Source organism: Callorhinus ursinus, unplaced genomic scaffold (genome assembly GCF_003265705.2).
Source record: "Callorhinus ursinus isolate GAN/ISIS: 27379988/994484 unplaced genomic scaffold, GSC_fseal_2.0 scaffold8, whole genome shotgun sequence".
Lineage (NCBI taxonomy): Eukaryota > Metazoa > Chordata > Mammalia > Carnivora > Otariidae > Callorhinus > Callorhinus ursinus.
The window spans coordinates 43,780,830-43,801,922 of NW_027397070.1; the positions used below are offsets into that span (position 1 = coordinate 43,780,830).

Genomic DNA, 21,093 nt, shown 5'->3' on the forward strand with positions numbered 1-21,093 from the left:
CCTTGATGGTTTTGGGCAGGTGAAGGTGGCCGATAGGATTTCTTTTTCATATTTCATATTAATTTCATATTTCATATGAAATTAAATATTTCATATTTAATTTTTAACTTATTTATATCTTTGAATGAAATTGAAATTTTTTCTAAATTTTTTAAAAGATGGGGCAAGGACAGTTAAGATTCAGTAGGAAAAAAATAGAAGGTTTACTCTCTAGGAAAGATCATGAAAGCTAGTTGTTTTGTGGACTATAATTCTGATTATATGAATTTTCAGAATCTTGTCAGCCTGGTGAGTTCATGGCTGTGAGATGTGTGGAAACATGGTATTGGTGTAGATCTATTTGAATAGTGGAATGTCTATGACTTATTTTATATATATAGCCACTAAGTCTGCCCCAGATGGAGGTTATTTATGAGCCCATTTCAGATCCAAGGTCCTGCAGGGGGACCTTTTCCCATGGCATATAGGCTGGTAAGCAGTTAGACAGCAGCTCTGTGTGGCCTTTCCTGGGCTGGCTTCCTTTGTCCCAGGAGAGAGCCAGCTCCAGCCAGACCTCTGGTGGCCACTGTCCTTGAATCATTGGCCAGAAATTCCCAAAGCATTCTGCTTGAACTTTTAGCCAGCCAAATTATTTATAAAAAGACAGCCACCATACTGCTATTTGGAGAGGATTATAATTTTATCCCTCTTAATAAAAAATTTCTCATTTGTTGGTAATCATTGGAAGGAGAAGATGTGTTGCACATTTTCTCTTTGAGCCCAGAGGTGGTGGCGGCGCGGAAGGATGCTGTCTATACAACTCCGGCGGCTGGGTGCTGTGTTCGTCTTTTCAGCATTGTCTCTCCGGGGCTGAAGGGAGTGTGTGGGACACAGTGAGTCTGCACACATGCTTGTTGAGTGAAAGTTGTGGGAATCTGGGGTAATTGTTCCTGTGGAGTAGCTATTGTAGTTGATGGAAAAACTGGTTGCGTTTTTAATTCAGATGCTCTTCTCCCCGTTCTAGAGGTTCTGTTAGAGATAAAGATTTTTAAATACCTTTTGATACGTTGTTTCAGAATGTTAATAACACTTTAAAATTCTTTTAAGAGAAAATAACCAAATAGAACAGGAGCAACTAAAAATACCAAATCCTGTAGGCTAATTTAAAAACTACAGAAGGTGTATTCCTGGCATGCTATCCCATTTAGAGTAGGGTCACTACTCTAAATTAATACATCTCCTTTCTAGCCAGAATTTCATTCTCCTTGGCTCAGAGCCCACAGTATAGATGCAACTACAAGGTTTGCCAGAGCACGGAACAGTAATAAGATTTTTTTATCCCTGGCAACTTGGAATTTATTTTTGTAATTCTAGTAATTAATTATGGAAAAATGTTATTAACATTTAATGGAAAGTTGAAATAAATATGTATAAATATTAAATGACTTGTTTTCTGATAGAGTGATAGCAAAATACGAAGAAAAGGTGATTATTTGAAGATTCGATCATCCTAATAGAGCCTTTGTTTCTCTGACTCCTTACATTTTCTTCTAGATGATATAGCATCATAATATTGCATGTTGCCCACTGAAGAGATTGTTGGAATATCCTTGGGGCATCATTCATCTGGGAGCCAGCTTATAGTAAAAAATCCTGAGATTTAATTTTTATACTATAAGAAATTTCACAGTGGTCGTTCTGTCTCTGAAAATATTTAGACTTTCATAATTCTGTTTTATAATTTTGCAGCCCAATATCTAGTGTGAAGGAGGTAATTGATAACATTATACATAAGGCCTTAGTGGTATTCTGGATGCTGCCTGCTGTTGTTAATACTTTTTTTTTTTAAGATTTATTTATTTGAGAGAGAGGGAGGGAGAGCGTGAGTGGTGTGAGGGGCAGAGGGAAAGAATCTTCAAGCAGACTCCCTGCTGAGAGTGGAGCTGGATGCGGGGCTCCATCTCATGACCCATGAGATCATGACCTGATTCAAAATCAAGGGTTGGATGCTTAACCAACTGAGCCACCCAGGCACCCCTGTTTTTAATATTCTTTATAAGGACATTATCTTTTAGGCTAATCAGTATATCAGTTTTGAAAACTGGTCAAATTTAATCATTGATAAAGAATTTTACCTTTTTATACTTGTTGTAGTTTTTTGTAATCCTTCTGATGAGCTTTTGAATGAGTAAAGATGAAATTGATTTTCAAACAGAAGCCACATGCCAAAGTGACACAGAGGATGTTGCCGATATTTAATATACTTGAGGTGATTTATGCAACAGAACCCTTGGAAGACCAACAAATATACTTGCAGGAGCCCTTCCTTGGGACTCTCTATTAAGACTCAATGATTTTTCCTGATGGTTACAATCTTGTTATGCTAAGCAGGGTAAGTAGAATAATTTCTATGTAGAATTTAGATTTTTAAGACCAAACTGAGCTCAGAATATTAAATGGCACATTCACATATCTGTAGTTACAGTTGCAGCAACCCGTCTTAGGAAGGAAAGGGGGTCAAGAGGGACCACTTCCATGCAGTAGTGCCACACTGTCCCAATGATGACTCACTCTTGTCCTCCTGTGGCAGAAAATAGCTTGCACCAGGACCCCTCCCCCAACCCGTGAGCTCTAGGAGTCCATCTCTCGGCACCTGGCGAGGTGGGAGGGAAGAGAAGAGCCTAGAGTTACACTTTTTATCTCTTGGACCCACAGGAGATAAATAACGTGAAATCCAGACAGTCTTGGACATATTTTCCTTTGGTTATCAGTTCCTGCCCAGGCAATCCTATTATAGTCATTAAAACAAAACAGAACAAGACATTTTTGAAGGTTAGATGTCAGTGGTGTTACAAAGTTCTGGTTTTGTGTGTATGTGTGTGTGTGTGTGTTCAGATACTCTGAACTGGGGCTCTAGTTTCTGCGTATACTTAGCCAGGTGCATCAGGGACAGAGCCAGGTAATTCATGTTTCTGAAAGTAATACCCATGGGCTCCTGTTAGGTGTCCAGAGCCTTTACAAATGGTGGGGAGCTATGGCCCTTTTCAGCCATCTGTGGACACAAAGAATGACTTCATTTACTTCAGTGGGACTAGTATAGAACTCTCCATCAAATTAGAATTCATTCTGAAGTGTGCCATTTAGTACTTTTCCTTGGGGTTATAGGAGAATGTTTTGAAATCAGAGCAACTTCAGAAGACATAAGTCTAAAAAAAGTCCCAGACTCTCCTGAGTGTAGTTCTTAGAATGGGGAAAGAATATGCCCCAAGCTTCTCAGTGCCTGAGACTGTTTCCCATCCACTGTTCCCAGGTTGGTATTTCTTTGACTCATCCTGGGAGATAAGGAGATGTGATTTTTTTTTTTTTTTTTTTTTTTTGCCCTTGGTCCATGTACTGTGCCAGACTGTGAGAAACAAGGCTGACCTCGTTTTCTCTGGTTCCTGGAGAAGTGTATTGACATTAGGCATCGTTGAGCCAGACCCTGGAGGTGTGTGCCGCCCGCTCCTTCTTCGCGACTCTAGACTTTACCCCCACATGCTGTCGAGTTACAGAGTTTCTATAATGTGAGGGGATTGTGAACGATGCCCATAGCTTTGGGAGACTTTGAAGAAGGTGATGATGGTCCTTGCCACTAAAGCCTGGAATGGGGAGCTGCCTACACTTGTTCTGTGCCCGTAAGAGCCAGTTCTAAACATGGAGGCACCTCCACCCCAGGGCCTGTTGGCGCCCAGAGTTAGAAGGCTGAGCGAAAGCTAGCGGATGCCAGATTTAAGTATAAAATACTTGTGATGGGAACTTTAAAAATGGGTTCATATTCTACTTGGGGAGAGAAAACTTGTTCATATGAAATAATGATGGCTAGTGGAAGGCAACATACAATCTCATTGCTTCATTGATAGTTTTTATTTATTACAAGGTTAGAAAGAAAATCTGTGTACCAAGCTGAAAATATGAGTAGGAACTTTTGACTTCTGATGTCTGAATGCGGGGGCCGAATGCGGGGGGCGGGGGTGGGAGGTAGGTTAGAGAAACTCTGTTCTTTAAAAAGTGTGACCTCCTCCATGTTCCCTGATACGTAGAGGATTCTCAGTTGCCTGGTGCTTTGATGAGAGTCTAGGATTAGAATCAAGTTACAGTCTTCCCCCCCTTTGGAGAAAATATTTGTTGATCATTGCCTACCCTATGTATTAAGGAAGATAAAAAGTTTTCCCTTATCTCTTGTTTTCTTGAGATGAGAGGAGAGAAGTTATCAGCCTGAAGCTGAAGCTGAATCCTGTTTATCTACACTGATTACTGTTTCTTTCTTGGGAAATTTGTTTTAAAACCAAATTAGGTTTTAGCCTGGCTGAATCTGTCCATACTCAGCTGTGAATGGGAGAGACTGACAGTCTCTCTCTGATTGGTTGTGCTGGTGGTTAATCAACTAAACGCATATGTGCTAGCTATATGGAGATATGCATTTGATACTAATATTAGTATAATTATCTCTTACTTTAATGTAAAACACTGATGAGTGTAAAAATCTCTGACATCTGTTGATGACAGATATTTCTTATCTGAATTTCTATTGCAAAACACATTTTCCCTCCCAGTTATTGTAGTTGTTGTGCCAAACAAAATAACTAAAATAGGTATCAGGTAACTTACGAGAATTTTCAGTTGAAATCAAATAGTTTTCTGTGCCTTTTTGTCTGTTTTAAAGACTTCCTCTTTGTTGATTAGGTAAGTCATGGGTGCTAATTTTAGATAATTTGGAAAATAGAAGGGGACAAGAAAATAAATCCCCATTTATGTTCTCATATGAATATTTTCTTAATTAAAATATTCAAATGATATCTGAAAGAGCATTTGCCAGTTAATGAGCTGAGTAGATCCTACAGTTAGAGATGGCATGTATTTAGAAAATTTCACAGGACTAGGGTAGTCTCTTTGGGGTTTGTGAGCTACAAAACTGAGCACAAGATGAAAATGGTGCCAGAAGCTTTTGTGTATGTGTGTTTGAAGTTGTGGAAGCCAGAATTAGAAACTTCACCTTCTGTTAACTTTTACAATTAATATTGTAGTGAAAGGAAACTTTGTAAGACGTAATGAAATAAAGAATAAAGCTTGAAAATCACTTTGTTCAGAAGTTCACAGCTGAGATAAAATGCAGCTTAGATCCTCTGCACCGTGGTGCCTTGCGGTGCCCCCAGTGAGCCTGCGAGTGCCGTGGTGTAGTCGGCTTTCTCAGCACTTGGGGATTGCCTTTAAAATTGATGTAAAAAAAAAAAAAAAAGAGAGAGAGAGTGACGTCAAATACTTTCCTCAGAGTTCTGACTATTCTGCCAGTGCAAGGCTCCAGGGATGGTATTTGGTGTCACCAGGTAGTGGAGAGTTTACCATGCTCTTAATTTTTTTTTTCTTCATTAGAGTGATGTCCAGAATATTCATTTTATACCCATAGTTATTTGACTTAGGCCTCATTGTGAAAGTTCCTTTTTCTCCAAGGTGTGTGGAGGCCCCTTGGTCAGTGACAGAGTGCGTATGACACTAGCTTTGCGTTCTCTGGCTAAAGGTGCTTTCTTGCGGCCCGCAGGACAGCCCTGGGAGGAGGAGGAGGGTGCAGCAGGTAGCCTCGGCCCATTTTACACGTGAGGAAGCAGAGGGGTTTGTCTAATGCCCTTTGACTACGCATGGCAACTGCCATTCTTCTTTCTCTTTGTGCTCTTTCCTTTTTTACTTGGTTACCTTTCCACTGATAATAACAGCAGCCACACTGGTGATTATAATAAGAATCAGAGCTGACTTTTATTGATCAGTTGCCACGTGCCAGGCAGTGTTCTGTGTGCTTTTACGTGTATTGATTCTCACCTCACTCCCAGGGAGTAGGTGTTACCTTCTTTTTAGAGATAAAGAAACTGAGGTACAGAGAGGATAAGGAAATTGCCCAAGGTTTGTAACACTTATGTGATAATTATTGCGAATCTCAAATGAAAATATGTGAAATTCTAAGCAGGTTCTAAGCTCTCAGTAAGTGATAGTAGTTATGATGATTAGAGCGTGTATCCAGTTATTTCTACTTATATGTCTCATCTTCATTATCCATTGAGTTCATCGAGGGCAGTGGATGTGTCTTACTGGCTGCTATAGCCCCAGGGCTTGGTCCAAACTTAGCACCTTGCTGATATTCCTGCTGAGTGATCCTTCCAATGTGTGGACCGTATTTCTCTCAGATCTTAAGCCTATTTTTTAATCTTAACAATATGTATATGGTGTGTATGGTGTGACTGTGTTCTGGGGTTTAGGACTTGATACCAGTTTTGCTTTCTGTCATCTCATTGATCACCTGGTTAATCAAATCATCATGCTTAATCTGCATAGATTGGTGATATATTGAACCCAGAGGGCCTAATACTCCAGCCATCTGCTTCCTTGTCCCCCATTGCCCCAGGGGCACGTCTCCCTGGGACTGGTTGTGTTCTGAGGTATTGACACACTTGAAATGGCCTTTGTGCTAACTCTAGCCACTGGAATTCTGTATTTTGAAGAGTTGAACATTTAAAACAAGTATAACATGAATTTTCTAGTTGAGATAAAGAGAACTTTCCAAAATTGGCTGAAAGAAGTGGAATTCGGGAAGTTGAAAATGTTTTTGCATTAGGATGTTCTGTTTCCTTTGAACTGTAGCCAAGAGACTCTTCATAATAGCCTGCATTTAAAATCCAATTGTAAAAAAAAAAAAAGTGACAACACATTGTGGCTGTTTACTTGTCTTGTTTGTTGTTAGGATGGGAGAACAGGCTAGTACTATCCGTGGGGTGTTTACTCTTTGAGTCAGCCTATTCCAAGGTAGGAGTGTTTCTGGTGGAGTCAAGATTGAGTGACTTTCTCCGTGGTTGAAGCCAAAGGGACCCCAACAAAGCTGCTGCTGTTTTGATCCTGGGGTTTTGATCTTCTTTGGTTTGCTAAAGCCCTGTTTTAAATTGCCCTTAGTAAGCAAGACACTACCTTGCAGGAAGGAATCAGGAAATTTAGATTCTAATTGTGGTTTCAATTCTGTAACTCATTGTGGATGATTTGATTGGCTGGAAGAGAAAACTCAACCTGGCTTTTGTTTTTGTCTCTGAACAAATGGAAGTTAGTTCTCTTAAGGAAGGGTAATTGAGATAATGGCTAAAATTCTACCTGGTGAGTAACTTACTCCTATGTTCCTAGGGAGTAGAATTTAACCTTTGTAGGTCTCTAGGGTATAATGAACATTAGACCTGAGGCTACACTTCTGGGAACAGGAAAGTCTCTAGGTCCTTATTTTTGTTCAGATATAGAGTACCTGGAAGTCACGGTGATTTTTTTTTTTTTTAAGATTTTATTCATTTATTTATTTGAAAGAGAGAGAGAGAGACAGCGAGGGAGGGAACATAAGCAGGGGGAGTGGGAGAGGGAGAAGCAGGCCTCCCGCTGAGCAGGGAGCCCGATGCGGGGCTTGATCCCAGGACCCCGAGATCACGACCCGAGCCAAAGGCAGATGCCCAACGCCCTGAGCCACGCAGGCACCCCGTCACGGTGATTTTAATAGCAAACCAGGAAATACCAATATATCAGTTCCATCTTAGGAACTGTGAATGACTTTATTAGTAGAAAATGACCACGTATGTGAAGTCAAGTCAGAAGCACTGGCTGGCTCAGGTTTGAAGGTGAGGTGGAGAGCTGTCTCAACTGAGCATGACTTTTTTGTGTCTTTGTGGGGGTGCCAGTTTCCTGCTGCTCGCCTTTCCTTCCTTGTTCTGCTGTATATGCTTTGTTGAAAAACCCTCTGTCAGATGCCAGAAGATTGATGAAAAGTATATGGGAGAGAATCTTAAAACTGAGAAAGTTTTCTTTCGCCAATTTAATTTGTTTCGCGAACAGGGAAGAAAACGTCTGTTGTCTTATTTTTATCAGGGGACCGTATTTCTCTCAGATCTTAAGCTTATTTTTTAATCTTAACGATATGTGTTCACTGTAAATAACGTAAGCAATAAAAGAAAACTTAAAAAATAAGGTAAAAATCAAAGAATGAAGTAAAAATCACCCAAGGCCTAAACCTAGCAATGTATTTTAACGTTTTGTTAAATACCCTTATATAATTTTTTCATACACATGTAATATAAAATACATATATACCACTTCTTATTTGGTTTTATATTCTATTATATTTCTGTTTGGGGACTTTATGGATTTTTTGGTCAGTCCTGTACTGATGTCAGTAGGTTTATTTCTCAGGGTACCCACATATAGAGAGAGAGTATTTTCTCCAAGACTTTGTACCCATTTATGTGAAATGCTCTAAAATCTTTGTAAGGAGAGGCTATTAACTAAGCAAAACTTCAGAGAAATTATTTATTCTGGATGGCTAAGTTTTTCATGTAGTGAAGTGTAAACTAATGATTACTAAGATTTCTTAAACAATATTAATGAAAAAATTTCCAGAGTTCTTGTACACTTTTAGCATATTTGAATGTATACTTTGGCCCTGGGGATTTATTTCTAGGAATTTGTCTTCATGAAGTAGAGAACATGTACAACGTATCTGTACCATGGCATTCACGGCAACACTGCTTATGAAGGCGGACATTTGGAAATGATGTGCAGTAATTTATGGCTGTATTCAATACTGTATATACAACAATGCATCCATAAAAATTCACATCCTAAAATATTTGAGAGAAGGGAAAATAATCATGGTGTAATAAGAGAAAAATGCATGTTAGGAATTGTACACAATGCCAACTTTATGAAGAAAAAACACTCTATTTTTCCAAATATATTTGTGTATTTTTATGCTTACATAAAATACATAGATACATGCACTCATGAATACCTGATTTTTTCTTATAAATAAAAAGTGTAATATGCATATAGAAAAGCACACAGACTAAGCATTTTACCATTGATCAACGTTTGCAAACTCAGCACACATGTATAACCATTACCTAAATTAAAAATTAGAATATTAGAAAATTAGAATTAGAATATTATCAAATTCCAGAAGCTCCCTCATGTTTTCTCCCATTTCATTACCCTTCCTCACCCCAATAAAAGGAAAAGTAACCATGGGCTAGATGTGTCTGGTTTTGAACTTTATAAAAATGGAATAATGCGGCAATATACTGCTTAGTCTGGCTTCTTTTGCTCAATATTATATTTGTGTGTATAACAGCTCTGCTCTCCCCATGTAGTATTCTGACATGTAACTATACTGCAATTTATTTATTTACTACTGAACATCTGTTTTTTTTTGTTTTGTTTCTGGTTTGTGTGTGTGTGTGTGTGTGTGTGTGTGTGTGTGTGTGTGTGTGTGTTTTTCCATTTTTGCTATTATAAAATGCAATGCTGTTATGAGCCTCGCTGTATTTGTTTTTGGGGTACCTACGTGTACACTTCTGTTGGGCATCTGTACCTAGGAGTGGGTTACTGAGGTTGGATATGTGTTTGCTCATTTTTAGGAAATAACACAGAACCTTTTAATGTAGTTGTACCAGTTCACTGTTGCTAACAGTGTTGGAGAGTTCCAGTGGCTCCACATCTTCACCAACACTTATTTTTGGTTTTTACTTTTAGCCATTCTAGTGCGTATGGACTGGTATCCATTGTTGTTTAGATTGCGTTTTCCTGAGGACTAGGGAGAAAATTGCACTTTGATTTGAATCAGTTCCCTTCTGAGGAAATCTTATGTTACTAAACCTTGTGCTAATCAGCTTCATTTCAACAGGAACAGAACCTGTGATCTTCCTCTGGCACTGAGGGTGTGTTGTATGTACTCCAGGTTCTTTAATTTCTAGACCCAACATTGATTCTGCTGCATCATTTAAGTGGGGCAGTCCCTAATAGATACAACTTGTCATGCATCCAAATTTTGCTGCTTGATGATCCAATTTATGTGACTTTCTATTCTGTATTGAGTGAATGTTTGAAATTGTGAAATATTTCAAGTTACCTATTCATTTCACATCATGACTGATTAAAATGTTGGCCAAAGAATTCAATTTAAGAAATCCAAAAAGAAAAACTTTGTGGCTTTAGTGCACTGATTTTCTTTAGACCAGTATATTAAGAATGACTCATCCTATTTTATTCAGAGTAACTTTTAAAAGAATCTTACTCCACAGTGGAAAATTGCAAGTAAATTTAATGCAGGGGGAAAGTGCATTTGGGACTTAAGGCTGGGTCTAATTGCTACATGGAATATTTGGAGAAGAATGGTAATCCTTCCTAGCTTTTAGTATTAATTTTTTTTGGATTATGAAACTAAGAGATCCTTGAGTCATCAAATTACTGGTCTTAGAATAGAGAGACTTCAAGGTAGAACTTCAGCCTGCCATCTTGAAGTAACACTGATATTGAGCAAGTCTTGTGTAGCCAGGCTGGATGCCAGGCATTGTCATCCGTGTTTTCTCATTTAACCCTCACCAATAGTGCGAGACGGGGAATGTTATACTTATTTCAGATATGAGGAAGTTGAGGTTGAAAAAGTCTAATGGAGGCCACATCATGATTGAGGGTGAGTGGAAATTTCCTAACTCTGATTTTACGATTATGTGATGGAAAATTATAGTATTTAGGGCCTTTGGTTTAAATTGAACAACTCTGTCGATTCTTTAGATGTCCTGGGGGCACCAGTAATGTATAAAAATGGAGTGGTAGTGTTTAAATCTCAGTTGAAGGCCAGGTAGGATATTTTATGGAGAGAGTTGTTCTTCTAGCTTCATTCTTTCTCATACTGTGTCAAGGTTTTCAAGCAATCATCCTGATTAAAGACACATTTTTCAGTAAATATAATATCACCAGCGGCAGTGGTGAAGTTAGGGAAATTTATGGTTGAGCTTCAATCTTAAAGGAACAAAAGCATACGTTTGTTAATGTTTATTTTGAACCCTGCAGCTCCTGCAGGGCTCTTTGTCCTAGGTAAATCATATATGAATCTGCTCCCAAGGAACCAGAGTTTTTTATGGATGTGTAGGAAGGCAACCTTAATATGAGGTAGAAAGGGAAACTGGTAGGAGATAGTTCGTTGCGGGCAAAGTGCCACAGGCATTCATAGCAAAAGACAACTTTCAGCTGAAGCCTATCAAGAAATGATCTCTGGAGAAGGTTGTCTTGGAACTACCCTTGAAGGGTAAGGAGAATATGGGTACCTAGAAATTGGTATCTGGTTGGGGCAAAGCCTCTAGAGAGTTTATCTTTTTATAACTCTGAATAAATTATGCTAATTAAATGAGTACTGTAAATAAAATTTAAGAAATTTACCCTATCAACAGAAAATGGTATGTGTTGTAAACCATAACGTTTAGGATGAAGATCAGGCAAAGCCCCTTTTACTTTTGGCTCTGGCCTCGTCTGCTTAGCGTTAGCCCCAGTTACTACCTTTTTCTGCCCTTTCACTCTGGAGGTTCGGAAATGGGTGCTGCGTGAGACAGGACATCCTGGGCCATGCCTCTTTACACTTTTCGTAGATGCACTTTCCCTGCAGGGATTGCCCTTGTTATCATGTAAATATTTGGCAGAGCCTGCCACAGAGTAAGAACTTGTTGGTCCTTCATGAGTGGAGCACAAATGAAGAATTAAATGAAATAGAATGTTGTGCCTTTTTACTAAGTTCATATTTTTATCGTGCACAGGTACTTGCTTGGTTAGTCACAGCCTGTCCCAGAAAGTCATTGTAGTGTAACTGCATCAAGCTGGCTTACAAACAAGAGGAACTGAGTGTGCAGGTTTGTGACTTTACGTGGAAACGGTTTTACCCGTGGCTATGATTGTATGTGTGCCGTTGTTTGGTCCCGTGAATGATTGCCTGTAATGGTTGATTCCAAATGATTGATTTTGTTTTTTCCCTCATTCCTTTTCTTAGTTTTTGGACCAGAAGGAAAGGAGAACTTATTCCTACTGCCTCTACTGCTAGTTTAAAGTTTAAAATTCTCTTGGCTTCCCACAATGTTGTTGGGACAATGGGAAAAAATTCCTAAACTAGAAATCTTTAATTGCCATTTTTTTGTGTGATGAAATTTGGTTCTTTTACTTTACAGCCTTTTAGTAATTCCAAATTCTTACTGAGGAAATTTTAAGTTAACTCTAACAATAATAGTTAACCATTATTGAATAATTTGTACTTAGAAATTTGCTAGACTTTTGCCTCCATGATCTCATATAATATAGCTCTACATCATCCTGTGAGATATTGACCGACATCTTCATGTTACCTGTAAGGCTAAACGATTTTGGCAAGGTCTCATCACTCATATGTGGCCGAGCTGGGATTTGAACCCCATATCTGCCTGCTTCGGTGCCTGAGCTACTGTGTTGAATTGTTCTTCCCTGTTTTTTTCTGTGTATTTATGCTTCTCTCCTCACATATTATGGTGATAGGATGTATCCCTGTTTTAGCTTAAAATAACATACTTTTAGTTATCACTAATCCTTTATGTAACAATATTTGTTGATTTCACATCTTTGCTACTCTGGTCAAAACTCTTTCATTTACTGTGGTGTTAAAGGTACTTAGAAATCGTGTGGTTTTTTTCTCCCCCTTCACAGCTAAAAAGGGAATTATTTAGTTTTCACATGTGGTATCCTTTTTTTAACTGGCAGTTTAGTCCAAACAGGTTGTAACACTCCTCTGAGACAGAGACAGAACCCTGGAGTCTAGATACTTGTTTTGCTAATTTGCGTGAAATGCGTGTCAAGTCACTGTGTGGTGTAACTGTGCCAGAGCACAGTGCGTGGTTAGCAACAGAGCACCCCTTGTACACACGCGGGCACATCGCAGAGAGAAGGGTAAACCCAGTGACAAAATACAGGTGCACATTCATAACATGTTTAGATTCGCAGTAGAAAAACTTGCCATAAAACCATAAGAGAGACTCTTACAAACTGCAGGTTGCTTGAGGGGAGGTGGGCGGGAGTGGGCTAGGTGGGTGACGGGCAGTAAGGAGAGCACTTGTGATGAGCACTGGTGCTGTATGTAAGTGATGAATCACTGAGCTCTACTCCTGAAACTGATGTGACACTATTTGTGAACTGGAATTTAAATAAAAACTTGAAACATAAAAAAAAACACCCTTGCAATAAGTGTCAAAAATTCTTATTGTTACAAGAACGTCTACATTTTAAAAACATAAAAACATAACTATCAATTTCATGTCCTGTAATGCTACAGTGGGTAACTGTTTATTATGTATTGGTCTGCCAGTGCTTGTGGGATAGGGTGGTATGCTTTACCAATCGAACATGTCTAGACAGAACCAAATGTATAATTATATAAAATCACAGTTCAGGGATTATGGTTGAAAAACTTTAATAATTATTGGCAACCATGTACCATTTTGTATTACTTTACATCCTTATTTTCTTGGCCTATTGCTGTAAAGGCGTTAAAGTTTATTTTTAGGCAGAACAGAAAGTGTCTAAAGTGTGATATGATATGAATCTAGTTTTTTAAGTAAAATATATTTTCCATGCAAATACATAGGTTTCTTGATTTGGATAATTGAATAAACCTAAATAAGAATTAATTGCTTCCAGCATTAAATTTGGGTAGAAGCTTTTTTGAAACCAGTGTAATAGGACAACAAAACTGCCACTTTAAATCCAGATTTCTTTTAAATGTGCATAGACTGGTGCTGTGTACAATGTGTTTTTTATGAGTTCAGACTGTCCTGGCATCTGTCTAGTTTTTATTTCCTGTCTTCTCCCTCAAGTAGTCTTCTAGGCAGTCTTAACTGCTAACCCTTTATTCTTCACAGGAGGGAAATTTCCAGCATCTCTTCTTCCGCTATTGAGCTGTCCCCTCCAACGCAGGCTGTTACAAACAAGCTACAGTGAACATTTTATTATTGAGTGTAGGAGTTCCTTATAGAGCCTACATACCAGTCCTTCTTTTTTAGATTTGTATTTTGCCATGATTTCCCCCAAGTTTTTTTTTAATGAACTTTTGATAATCAAAAGTTCTAAATAGGATTAAATCTAATGTGTCCATTTAAAAAAATGGTTATTACTTTCTGTGTCTTTGGAGGCCTTTGCCTACCCCCTCCCCCCAATCCTGAAATTTCTTCTGGAAAGCTTCATGGTTTTAGCTTATGTTTAGGTCTGTGATGCATCTTGAATTCACTTTTTTGACATGCTATCTTATTGATATTCAGTCTTTAAGAGAGATATTACCTCTATTTTATAAATGAGGATTTTGGCAACCTGAGAATTTGGCACTCTAGCCGTGGTGCTTAATAGTAAGTTTGATTTATAATTTTATTTTTTAAATTTTTTATTTTCTTTAAAGATTTTATTTATTTGACAGAGAGAGATACAGCGAGAGAGGGAACACAAGCAGGGGGAGTGGAAGAGGGAGAAGCAGGCTTTCTGCCGAGCAGGGAGCCTGATGCGGGGCTCGATCCCAGGACCCTGGGATTAGGACCTGAGCCGAAGGCAGACGCTTAATGACTGAGTCACCCAGGCGCCCCTGATTTATAATTTTAGAACCTTTTGTGGATGATCATAATGAAGCTATATTGTAGGTCATGTCTGTATGTATCATTTTGCTCAGAACTTTTTTTGAGACGTATCTTCATTGTCACAAAAACATTGTTACTGACGAACGAATGTTCTTTTGGTGACTGGGTTCATTCCTATAATGAAACCAGTGATGTTAAATGCGGAACAAGACTGCAACCTTGATGTGCATGTATTTCATCAGGGAGAGATACTGTGTTTATGTACAAATGTCCGATGAAGCTGCTTGGTGTGATTTGTCTGTTAAGAGAATCATCTTGTGATAAGAAATTGAAGTGAAACAGGGGTGCTGGGTGGCTCAGTGGGTTCAGTATCTGACTCCTGGTTTCAGCTCAGGTCATGATCTCAGGGTCGTGAGAGTGCTGGGTGGGGAGTCTGCTTGAGATTCTCTCCTTTTGCCCCTGCCCCCCTCGCAGGTGTGCTCTCTCCAAAATAGATAAATCTTAAAAAAAAAAGAAATTGAAGTGAAACAATCAACATGATTCAGTTGTTTAACCTGGCCTAATTAATTGTTTTTACTAGCTATAGTATGGGGCTCAACTCTGCTGTCAGGTTTTAGTTGTCTCAGGGTAATCCCTTATTCCTACCATTTAAGACCTCTCCTCTGACACTGGTCACTAATACCCACATCCAAGGCTCAAGAGAATGTTCTGCAGTTGATGTGTCATGGAGGATATATGTTTTGGGTGTTTCCTAGGTGTTAGCTGTGCTGCAAGCATTATCTTTTCACAAGTCTCCTTATAAGCAGAAGTAAAGAAAGATGTTCACAGTACACACTTGGGGGTGGCATGTGGGGGAACACACTCTAGTTCTCTAGGAGAGCTTCAGAGTGGTGATTTCTTCTAAGTCCTTTCATGTGCCTGGGATGTGAAGGTGAGCAGGACAGGGGGAAGCAAATGTTACTCTTAAAGGAAGCTTCGCTTCGTCATTGGGCTGCCATCCATTAGAATGTATGATTAAGCTCATTTGAAGCTTGCTGTTTACTGGGGAGAAAGGCTGCTCTTTATTTTGAGCTGAGCAGATTGAGCATAACGGAGACTGTTCAGACACATCACTTATGGGCACTCAGATTCCACTGCAAAACTGGTGTTGCCCTTGCTGCTGATCGGGCTTGTGTCTGTGTAAATAGCAAGGGCAACTGGCCAGGTTCACGGCACCCTTTTAGAGTGGCCTTCTCACTAAGGAAACATTAGCTTCAGCTGATAACTCTCAAAGAAACTAGGACAGTTCTCAGGCTGCTCTTTATTTGTACAGATAAACAATGGGTGTTAATGGAGCCATGCTGAAAGCAACAGTAAAAAAAAAGCCACTATGTTTTAATTGTATCCTCTTAGCAAGGTTATGTTAATTTTTTAATCTAAAAATTATGACTAAAGTAGAGATTTGTATGCATTATGAACCAAATTAAATACATTTTCTTAAATAATATTTGTTTTGCATAATGTTTGCTACTCTTTCTGATTAAAATGGATGTTTATAGTCTCAAGCATGTTGACCAATTAGTTTTTACGAGCTGTTCTATATTGTGCACAGGAACCAAACTTAATGGACTTGTTTATTTGTTTGTTTGGTATATTTTGAGAACAGTTTTCTCTTTCGTACTTGTTCTTTCCATTTTTTTTTTTAAAGATTTTATTTATTTATTCATGAGAGACAGAGAGAGAGAGAGAGAGAGAGAGAGAGAGGCAGAGGGAGAAGCAGGCTCCCAAGGAGCAGGGAGCCCGATGCGGGACTCGATCCCAGGACCCCGGGACCACGACCTGAGCCGAAGGCAGACGCTTAACCATCTGAGCCACCCAGGCACCCTGTTCTTTCCATTTTGATTGAATGAAGTTTTACTGAATGCTTTTCATCTATGAATCGGTTACTGATGTATGTAGTAGTTAATAATTTTAAGGATATAAGTGAAACTGGCTTTGTCTTATAAAATGGACAAGGTTTTAGAACATTTCTACAGAAAAATTTTCTGACTGCTTGGAACAACGCTTTTAATTGTCATGTGAAACCAGCCATTGATTTCATTGCCATCTCTGTGTCTAGATTTATGTCAGCATTAATTACAGTCAGTAGGGGATTCTTTTGAGTCAACACTGTGTGTGGGCATTTCCAGATGCACCATTGGATGCTGCTATGTTTAAGTGAGTGTTGACTATTATTTATAGGTAAAGAACTCTCTTGTCTTTGTAGATATTAGGTTATCTGAATCAAGTAATATTTGCTTAGCTATTTATATGTTAATATATTTAAAAAGAAATTTCTCTATGAGGAGGCATTAATCATTCACTGTTTGTTTGATCAGATGATGACACTGACATTCTCTATTGTATAACCATAAACTAGCTTGTCATGTTTAATGCCAAGAGCAGATGCACTTCCTAGTGTAAACAGCATGCAAATCCCCAAATCTAAATGCATTCTTTAGGAGCATATTAAAGTCTTTGTATTTTTTGTGATTTAAAAAAGTAATTGTGGATTGCTTTGTGTCGAATTAAAAAAAATGTGATTGCTGCCACAGCTTAAAAACTGAAGAAGCAAAATCTGGCCCATATGCTTTCAATAAATGTGTTATTCTTAGAGACTATGTCATGCATAGAGGTTTAGTGCATTAAGTCTGGAAACAGACTTCCTGGATTCAAATCTTACCTGTACCACTTACCAGCTTTGTGATGTTGGGTAAGTTACTTAATCTCTGTGCTTCAGTTTCCTGCTTTGTAAAATAGTAATAACAGCAATAATAGTATGTACCTCATAGGGTTGTTAGGAGGATGATATAAGTTAACATAAATAAAGTGTTTAGGGCAGTGCCTGGCACATCTAAGGACAAATGAGCAAGACTGCAAAGGGTGAAATAGGTAGATATGTGTGTTACAGGGGCTTCTCCTACAATCAGTTCCATTTCCTTTTTTTTTTTTTTAATGATTTATTTGTCTGAGAGAGAAAGAAAGAGAGAGAGCCTGCACAGGTGGAGGCAGAGGGAGAGGGGGAGAGAGAGAACCTCAAGCAGACTCCCTGCTAAACCTAGAGCCTGACCTGGGGCTTGATCCCATGACCCTGAGAGCGAGACCTGAGCTGAAATCAAGAGTCAGACGCTTAACCGACTGAGCTACCCAGGTGCCCCTTCAATTCTTTTAAAATAAGTCTGTGATGTCCTGATCAGTCAATGATATTTATAGGATGACTTTCATGATAAGTATTATTTTAGGTTTTCTGGGGGATACAAAAGGAGTAAAAGGCACAATTCCTACCTTGAAAGCTTGCATCATATTTAAATAGGTACCCAAAAGGAGATAAATACAAATGAGTGTTACATAAATGAAAAAGTGTGAATCTTCAGTAAAAACAGAGGGGATGAAGAAGTATAAAAGGTGAATTTTGACCTTGGAGCATGGGAAATGTAAAATCCCATCACAAAAAAAGTCTCAGCTTTGTGTCTATGAGACCCACATAACTTTATGGAAGCTCATGATGTTCATTGTTCTCTTGCAGAAGTAGTCATTTGTCTTAGATGTGTTCCCCTGTTTTTGTTTAAATGTCTCCTTTGTTTTCATCTGTAGCTCTTGTTACTCTTGAGTAAAAATGGAGTACTCCAGCCTAGAGCGCCCTGGCTCGCCAGGTCTTCTAACGTTTTCAGGCCGTTGTGGTTTGCGTTGATTCTCGAGTGCTCTGGAATGCCCATCTCTCTCATCTCAACCTCTCAGGCCCTCCCCCAGCCTCAGTTCCAAGATACCTCCTCCAACCGCCTGAACTGAGCCCCAGTTTCCACTTAGTACTTAGTTGTTATGCTGGGTTGTGTTTGTGGGGGGCTAAATATACGTGAAACCTCCTTGCAAATTATGAACTACATACGGCACAGCTGTAAGGGCAACATTGCCATGTTTTTCTGGCATTATTTTTTGACCTGTTGTGTATTTATCCTGTCATCCCTCCACAGGTGTCCCCCCCTCCCCGCCCACCGGCCTCTGCCACGTTAACTGAGGGCTGCCAGGAGCCAGAAGTTTTATGTTAATGCATGCTAGCTTCCTGTGCAGCACCCCACCCCGCCCCAGTCAAGGCATAGGGAGCTGTGATGAAGGAACGAGTGAACTTAAGGATGCTTTGCAAGGTCTCGCACCTCTGCTAGGTGGGTAACGTGGACGTGGCTGCAGCTCTCACAAGAGGCTGTGTACTTAGTGTGGGCAAAAGAACAAGGGCTTCCATATTGAAAGACTGGTGCAGGTAGGACTTTACTTCATTGTGACATTGACCCCTCCCCTTTGGCCCCTTTGACCATTCACATTATCATGTGAAAAATGAGGATGTGATGTTTACTCTGTGGGGTGGTGTTGATGAGGAGATGAGATGTTTGTGGAAAACCATTTGTTAACGTCAAAGTGCCTATTGGTTGTAGGCATAAAAACACATGTTGGGCAGAACTCGCTGCGCGCTGGAAGAGTTCACATATCGTGCTCAGCCCTAGCCAGGAGGTTGAGGTGGTTAGGTGAGTAGGAGGTGGGGGGTTGGGGAGGTAACATGGGGCTTCCTGACCTTGACTGCCTCAGTGGTTGTGGTCCTGAGCTGGTAACAGTAGCTGGGGGTGCCTGGCAGGCCCCTTACGGGGTGTCAGGGGAGCCCAACAAAGTGATACCATAAGCTTTGTAAACACCAGAGTATTCACATTGGGACAGGGATAAAGTCTGTGAGGTACTAACATTACTTCATACCTGTGGGAACTTTACCTTGGGGGGCTTTCTAGTGTGGGGGGTGTGGAGGTGAGCTTAGTAGTAGCATTTTATGAAGAACCTTTGGACAAAAAAAATATGAAGCCAAATGACAAGTACCAAATTAGAGACACCCAGCTACTCTCTCTCTCTCTCTCTCTCTCTCTCTGTACTGGAAGTTCACAGTAGATTCTAATAGGGAAGGGCTTGTAAAAGTAGAGAGAAGTCAGCAACAATAGCTTCCTGCAGTGACTTTGGGATTTTGAATCCAGGCAGCTAGACTTAGAGTTTCTGTCTGCTCTGTATTGTTCGCTGGCTCTTCAGGAGTCTCCAGACTAGGCATGGGCTTTCAAGTGGCTGTGCAGTTGGGGACATTGCAAGAAACCTCTTACATACCCCAGAATGAAAAAAATAAACATCTCTGATTTTAACCATTTTGTTCTCCAAATACTTGCGAGAAATAAGTTGCATATAAACAAAAGGAGAAGCGATGCCAAGGGTGATGGTTTGGTGGAGCTGCTTGTAGGTCATTAGACATTTACATTAGGAGCTGTGCTCTCGTGATGTCATAAATTTTGTTAAGTTTTTTTGGACCTTAAGGTTCACAGCTGTAAAGTGAGGGTGTTGGAGTAGTAGTCCATTGTCATGCCCAAACTGTGAATATAGTGTATTTCAAAGGGGTTGGAAAATTTTCTCCTGGTCTTCTAATTATACATGGAAAATTTCCTAGAGGAGTCTGTAAGTTTTTAGGAGCTCTTTTCACTCAACAATGTTTATTAAGGACTTAACTGTGTATCTGAGACGACTTTGGGGTTGGAGATAGATCCGTGAAATAAGGCAGGGTCCCTGCCCTGTAGACGCTTACATTTTAAGGAGAAGGAATAAATCCACAAACACATGAAGAGGTGCTAGGAATTACTATTACATTGGATGTGGAGTTACAAATGGGAAAAGTCATGGGCAGCAGCCTCTTTGCTTGAGTGGTGGTGGTGGTGGTTACTGGTCTGGAGAGTGGAGCAGGTCTGCGGGGTGAGGAATTCTGCTCTTTGACATGCATCCAGAGTTTTAAATTTGAGAGTCTTCACTTTATACATGGTATTTGAAGCTTTGAGACTGGATGAGCTCAACTGATGACTGGATTTAGAAAGAAAGGCAAGAGATGGGGACCAAGCCTAGGCTCTGTTGGAGGTTGGTTGGAGGAGGTGGGTAGGAGAGAGAACTTGTTTGGCTGCTCTTGGCTTCCATTTGGCAAGTCTGTTAAACACTAACAAGTGCTCTGGCTCTTCCTCTGAGTTCAGGGACTGCCTGTGTCTGTGGAAGTTTACACTGCACCTACACACACACACCACATTTAAAAAATGCCTTTTAACACAGTACCGAGTACTTGCAAAGGGCTGGGAGGTGAGAGCCCTCTTTGGTGACTTCCGTCTCCCTCACCAGCTCGCCCTGCCAAGCCCGTGCGTGCAGGCAGCCACTCTGTAGACTCTCACGTCTTTCTAGATAAGCTGAGTTGAATGTTGATCAAGAGTTGGTTTCATTTATAACAAAAGCCAGTTTTTGTTAGTAGTACTTGTTACTGTGTAATTACATGATTGAGATTTTATGTAATATGATTAAATATTAGGTTTCTACAAAAATATGCTAAATACTTTTGAAAGCTTCCAAAGGCAGGCCTCCAAAAAGAATGTTCTTAAGTGAGGTATGGTCGTGGCAACTGCAAAGGACTGGGGGAGTAATTAAATGTCCGTAAGGATTCTCAGCTTGTTTCCTGACATGCTTTGAGTTTGTATTCCATTCTAATAAAAGAGGGAGAGTGGGAGTTGTGGGTGATGGTTTTTGTTCGTGGTTTGTGTAAGAATGACTAGCCTGCAGTCAGTCTGGAGACCGATTATTCATGGAA

At 39.7% G+C, this 21,093-nt stretch overlaps 1 protein-coding gene across 39 annotated transcripts in view; it reads left to right on the top strand.

Moving 5' to 3' along the window:
• The window catches only part of SIPA1L1 (signal induced proliferation associated 1 like 1), a 463,818-nt gene that overhangs the window by 198,206 nt on the left and 244,519 nt on the right, over positions 1–21,093 (top strand). For 26 of the 39 annotated variants that reach the window (XM_073895440.1, XM_073895444.1, XM_073895465.1 and 23 more), the window contains one exon: positions 11,616–11,708. The exons of the other annotated variants lie outside the window; for them this stretch is intronic. The gene's annotated coding sequence lies outside the window, so the exon portion shown is untranslated. The remainder of the gene's footprint in view (positions 1–11,615; positions 11,709–21,093) is intronic. 39 annotated transcript variants of the gene reach the window in all.